We start from the raw sequence: 6,850 nt of genomic DNA, 5'->3' as shown, positions 1-6,850 counted from the left end.
TGTGATCACTGCATCAAACACCTCAGCCTCGGTCTTGCCTGGAAAGGCATAACACTAAGCCTTGTCATCATGACGGGAAACCTTTTTGCCTGGTTGCAATGCTCCTCTACGTGAATTACCATTTCCCCAGCCTCCACGGTCTCACTGATTTCCTCCTCGCCTATCATGTGGACGTCCTCTACCATTATTACCACTAACCCCAGGTACCACTACTCTAGTTTGTTGCTGTGCGGGGTCAAATATGCACGGATGGGAACAATGTCTCCTCATAATCCCAGGTTCTCCACAATTATAACAAGGGTGGTCAAAAGATGGCATGTTGCCCACCAAAGGTGTGACTCCTTGCTATCCCGAAAAAATTTCTGTTGTGGAGTTCCCTAGTAACTACCTTTAGAAGCGGGCAAGGCTGACTGAATTGGCCGAGCTGCAAGTGTCGGCCTACCTGAACCTCTGGAGTAAGAACCATGAAAGTTACATATGGTCTTGGGCTTCTTAGCCAAGGCCTTGGCCCATCACGTCTAACTCCTTCTACTTTCTTCACAAAGTTGGTCACTTCATTAAACCTTTTACCTGCAGAGGTCATGTGAATAGACTATACGTGTATCTCAGAGTTTAATACCTTAACGAATAGACGAAACCTCTCCTCCTATGAAGTTACCAATTGAGTAGCTTATCTAGACAAGGATGGAGCTTTGCCTCATAGGAAGCTACAATCATACTACCCTGCTCCAAGGCCATAAACTCATCCTTCTTGTGATCCCTCAAAGTCTGGGTCACATACTTCTCCAAGAACAGAGCATGGAACTGCGTCCAAGTGAGTGAGGGCAAAACTGATGATCTGCATTCTACATAGGCCCTTCACCAATGCTTAGCCTCACCCTGCAACTGGAAGGTCACAAACTCTTCTCCATGTTAATGTACAATACCCAACTTATCAAGCCTCTCATAACAATCCAAATGAACTCATAGGCATCCTCATTCTCAAAACCATGGAACACAGGCGACTTCAACTTCAAAAACTTAGTCAACATCACATTCTCATTACCAGTCATAACAGGACCCAACAAAGGACAGAAAAAGGCATTAGTGCCTAATGCTCCATCAACCCTTGGGATAGTACAGGTAACGGGGAGATTGGAGGTTGAGCAATTTACACTGTGGGAAGGACTCCACGACTGACCAACCCCTTCAGAAAATACATGATTTGCTAAGCTAACACTGGTCTAAGGGAGGAACACCGGTGTTCTTAGCTAATGCATCTTCTTTCTGTCCAACTTCCCCCTCGCCCTCAATCTCCACATTCTCGTCTACCTCTACTTGAGGTGTAGGAGGGGCCTCTTCCCTCGAAACATTCTCAGTTAGGGCTCCACCCTGGCGGGTGCCATTCTTCTTTTTCCCCTCGCCCTTGCTATTCCCCTACTTCTACCTCAACCACGGCTTCTGGTTGCGGACTCCTCTGCTGGCTCATTGGTGGGGGCTACTTGCCTGACGCTATTGAATCTAGTGTTAACCATCTGCGGACAGAAGAATGAAGGAGATTAGATATCAATTTGGGTCACCAGACACTAATTGGAATCAAGTCATAGCACGAAAGGAGACAAGAAAAGACAAAGAGATTTCCTAAAGTCCTATAGCCTCTCGAAGAAAAGTACAGACGTCTCCGTACCATTCCGCAAGACTCTACTAGACTCATTTTGGTACAATGACATCAATAAACCTAGGGCTCTGATACAAACTTTGTGACGACTCTGACCGTCGTGATTGACATCCACACTAACCCTCCAGTGGGAGAACCATTACTACAACCCAACNGTACCATTACGCAAGACTCTACTAGACTCGTTTTGGTACAATGACATCAATAAACCTAGGGCTCTGACACAAACTTTGTGACGACTCTGACCGTCGTGATTGACATCCACACTAACCCTCCAGTGGGAGAACCATTACTACAACCCAACTATGCAACTTAACAAAAACTAGAACATTTAAAGATACAGAAATAGGTTTAAATGTCAATGAAAATACAAAGTTCCCATAAAATCTAGAGTTTAAATAACCAACTAACGAAACATTTGCATAAAACAACCCTTAGAATGTAAAAGTCATTGTACCAAAACTCTTATTACTACCAAGTCTAAGAAAAGGGGCCGCAACCCCTAAACTAAACAAAACACCCTAAACAAATAGTTTGAGTCCGAAGAGAGTGGACTTAAACAAGAAAGATTCATGGCAGCTTGAAAGAACTGGCTCACTCATGAATTCGGTCATGCTCAGTAATGACCTAACTGAGGTCCATCAGTAACCGCCTGAAGATGCCCAGTACTCAACAAATAAAAAGTAAGTGCAGTATCAGTACACAACCATAGTGTACTAGTAGGATCACGCGGCCACTCCCATAAGTACAATACACACAAATAATTACAATTCAATGAGCGTACATCTATAGAATAGAGTTCAGTCATCATTTTAGAGCAACATACAATCTTCCATTATGAATGACAAATAGACATAAACATAACAATCACAATGGTCCTCTCATGAAACCCACACCCAAACTATTAGTGTGTCGGAACATGTGAGAGAACGTGACACCCGATCCAATGTATGTGTCGGAACATGGCACCTGATCCAATGTATGTATTGGAACGTGACACCCGATCCAATTAGCACAACCACAATAACAATCACTCCCTTAATGAACAATTCACAAATCATACAATCAAATAATTGATTCATGCCATGTATTGTTCTCACAAAATCATTTCATTAGGTTCGATTCACATTTCCCTATTCACATACATGCATGCATACAATGCACCAATCATCTGGCATATATCACACAAACAAGAAATCAAACCATTACCTACTTCGAAACCAAGCTTGAATCCTCCTAAGACATTTGAGCCTTCCCTTTCTAGATTTTTTCCGCTTGTTTTTGGTCTACAAATGAATAATATAATGAAGGATCAATAATTAAGGTCTAATTTATCCAAATTATAACAAACCCAATAACCCAACACCAAACTCATGATCCTAGGTGCAACTAGGGCTTTTTTACCACCATCAACTTCAGGCCAAAACCCTCCCCCAATGATAATTACCCAAGAATCAAAGTTCTATGGATCGAAAAGCGGATTAAGGGAGTAAAATCCTTACATTTAGCACCAAAAGTCATGGAAACTTGTCAAGAAATTTCCCTAGGTCATCTCCTAGCTTTTAAGAATGAAGTTTGCAGAAAAATAATGAAATTGGGGTCTTTCCCCGACTTAAGTCGCGACTAGCCCGCCTTAGCAGGACCCAACCAACCACAGCGGCTCCACCTTGGCGGATTAATCCCGCCCTAGCGGCTTGCATGGAGATAGAGTGTCTAAATTTGAGTTCCAAACCCCCATTTCACAACACACCTTCAACCCTTGACGTACAATAACTACCCTTTCACGCCAAGATCAATTTCCGAAGTTCTATTCGCCATAATTTGATTTCGTAAAGTCGTAAGGGCTTTTTAACACCTTAGCTATCCACTCATGTGATCAAACATACAATTAGATTCCTCATTCATTACCAGATTTCCCTACACCTCACCTGACTCAAATTTCATCCAAATTTGGACTAGGCTACAATTTTTCAATATTTCTCTTCAAGAGAATATATGACCATATATATAGGCATGATCAAGATTTTAGGATAGAGTATCTTCCATGAATCCTAACTGAAAATTAGGTTAGTCTTGTGGAGTCCCACAAAATTTTGATGTCTACTGCCTCAATAAGTTATAAAGTCTCATGTATTTTCTACTTCAGGGTAATGCGCATAATTAAAAGAGATGACATATTATATGATTTACTTAACTACGTCATAGACGAACGAACATAGAAGAAAATATTTTTCAAAATTTGAATCAAAATTGTCTAATGGAAACATTTTACTAGGAATTGGTGTGTTCAATTGGAATAAAACTTTGTAAGAATGTCGAAATGAAATATTTAGACTAGTTTAAAGGGTTGACTATGTATTAAATCAGCCTTTATATTTTGAAGGAAATTGGACCGGTCATATATGATTATATATAATCAGTTTATATGCTTCTAAAGATCATGATGGCTTTGACGAACCACTAAGTGTTACTTAACTATAGTCTATAGATATCATGGTGTCTCGATGGTCCACACACGATGCAGTTTCTCTACATGAATTGATGATGTTAGTCGAGTTTATTCCATGTGTGGTTGATAGGAACCTTGCCGGTGAGGACTTACTTTTAAGCCAAAATAAACTTATTTTTTTCTTTATCTTATGGTTGGTGTTACACTAGCTACATAGTTTTCACGACCCAAACCGTCGTAATTGGCACCCACACTAACCCTCTGGTGGGAGAACCATTACTACAACCCAATTAAGCAAATTAACAAAAAGATAGGCATTTAAGGATACGGAAGCAGGATTAAATGTTTAAGAAAATATGGAGTTCCCATAAACTCTGAATGTTTTAAAAAAATAATCACTAAACAATTGCGGAAAATGATGAGTCCATAATTTGGACTCATTTAGGGCTTGTTTTTAATAAAATTAGTGTCCTCAATTGAATATTTTGTCACCATAACTGATGTAAATGCTTGTATTTCAGATAATTGAACATTAGAGACTACGCATGGATACTATGGAGCAAAAAGGAACAAGCCAACCAAAAGAATGAAGAAAAGAAGGCATGAGGATTGCCTAAACCATTGGGCGATTCGCCAATGCCCTTGGGCTCACCCAACGTCAAATGCACCAAGTGCTGAAGGAGGTAACCACATTGGCGATGGCAAAGTTTAGTCGGGGAATCGCATAATTACCTTGATACCACCTAAAGTTACAGAATGTCGAGAAAAATGAAGAATACTTTAGGCAAAGAGTAGAACCAGTTGGTGTGTCGCCGATATATTCGGCGGAAGACAACCAGATCGCCAAAGGTTACTGAAGAAGATTTGAACTCATGCAGATGGGTGAAGCAAAATAAAAAAGGTGATTAACAGAAATGCTCAGTGACTCAGATCTGAATCACCTAAAGTCACAATCGTCAAACCAAGAATGAGTAAAAGAAAATTGAAGCTGAAATGATGAACACTCGGCACATCACGGACAGGTCGGTGACACCCGACTAACCTCGCCGAATGGTATGTGGCAACCACACTTCAGACTCGTTTAAATTGATTTTTGGAGATGAAAGAGAGCATTCAGATAAAGAGAGAAGGACGCAATTAGAGAGAAAAACACCATAAAAGGGTTTTGAGTGTGATTTTCATAGAGATTTTCTAAAAAGATTTTGTAATCAATCAAATTTCTAGTTTATTTCCCTGTAAAACCCTAAATTTATTGCATTTATTGATGGGAAGAAGTGTGGGTATTGACTTTCTTTCCATTTTCAATATGAGTGGCTAAAACCCTTCGCTTGGGGTTTTGACCATGAAGCCAATTGTTGAATTTTGCTAAGTGGGTAGTGTTGAAATACGAACGGGGAGGTTGATTTGAAGTGGGTCTGGATCGTTATGGTGATTTGAAGTTATTTTACACTATTTCGTGCAACCCTTTCCGTGTTCTGAGCTTGCTCGAGAGAAAAGTTCAGAACCAAAGTAACGATCATAGTCCGACCTACCCAGAACAAAATGACCTACCATTGGTATCAACATTTAACTTCTAAAATGAAATTTGACAATTGGCTGGTCCATTCCCCAAGTTTTACTCTAGTATTTGTTTACTTCGTAATTTTTCGTGAATTTGGGCTTGAAGTTGATAGATACTTCATAATCCTAAAGGTATAGGGGAAATATCGTTGAAGAGACTGTATCAAATTTTAACCTTTGAATTTGAAAGAAAGCCTACTCCCTTGGGACTCGACCCCAACCCTTGGTTGGGTTACTTTACTATTGTACGATCGTAGACACTTGAATTGGAAGTTGTGTCTTGATTACGCAAACATCAAAATGGCGCCACTGCCGGGCAGTAGTTCTACTTAGAATTCTTTGATCAAAGGTTTGACAATCTCAAATTTATTAGTTGTAATTGATTTAGTTTTGGCTGCTTTGTGCACGTATTGGCTGAAATACCTAGAAGTGAACATGAGTGATGAAGAAATGAACGATAGTCAAGCAGGTCATCAAGACGGCATTGATGACATCAATAGTGTCTACAACCCGGATCAGTCGGGTGGAAGGGGTGTAATTTGCATCCCACAAACTGATGAAAATGTGATGTTTGAAGCCACTAGCACAACTATCCACCTTCTCCAAATGAGGGGACTTTATGGAGGGCTAGATCATGAAGACCCGCATGAACATGTAAGAAGCTTTACAGAAGTTTGCAGTCCTTTCTCATTCAAAGGAGTGTCGCAAGAGTCAATCCGGTTGCGGCTATTCCCGTTGTCTTTAAAAGGAGAAGCTAACAAGTGGTTAACCGAGTTACCAAATAATTTCATCACATCATGGGAGGAGTTGGTTGTAGTACTTAACACAATATTTTTTCCTCCATCAAGAATGATGAAACTTATAGATGAAATTCAAGGTTTCAAGCCAAGGGAAGGGGAAACACTCCATGAAACATGGGTGAGATTCAAGAAACTCCTACTTAAATGCCCAACCCATGGACTACTAAATGATTTGTTACTTCAATATTTTTACTGGAGTCTTGATTTGGTTAATAAATGAGTGGCTGACCAGTTGGTACGAGGAGAAATAATGTTGCAATCATTTGACGTGGCTTCAGTTCTTCTAGATGACATGACTAGAATAAATCAAGTGTGGTATACCAAAGAGGATCATGTCTCTCTATTTCATTTTAGATTAACACAAGAACAACTGGATAAACATAA

General features: G+C 40.0%; 1 non-coding gene across 1 annotated transcript; it reads right to left on the bottom strand.

Moving 5' to 3' along the window:
* Window positions 1-6,521: 6,521 nt before the first annotated feature.
* LOC125843382 (small nucleolar RNA R71) lies at window positions 6,522-6,628 on the bottom strand. Its single transcript, XR_007443981.1, has one exon. It is a non-coding gene; the product is annotated as a small nucleolar RNA R71 (small nucleolar RNA).
* Between the last annotated feature and the right edge of the window lie 222 nt (window positions 6,629-6,850).

The sequence above is a fragment of the Solanum stenotomum genome, chromosome 10 (genome assembly GCF_019186545.1).
Source record: "Solanum stenotomum isolate F172 chromosome 10, ASM1918654v1, whole genome shotgun sequence".
Taxonomy (NCBI): Eukaryota; Viridiplantae; Streptophyta; class Magnoliopsida; order Solanales; family Solanaceae; genus Solanum; species Solanum stenotomum.
Note: the sequence above shows the minus strand (reverse complement) of the source record. Positions and strands in the feature narration are given on the sequence as shown.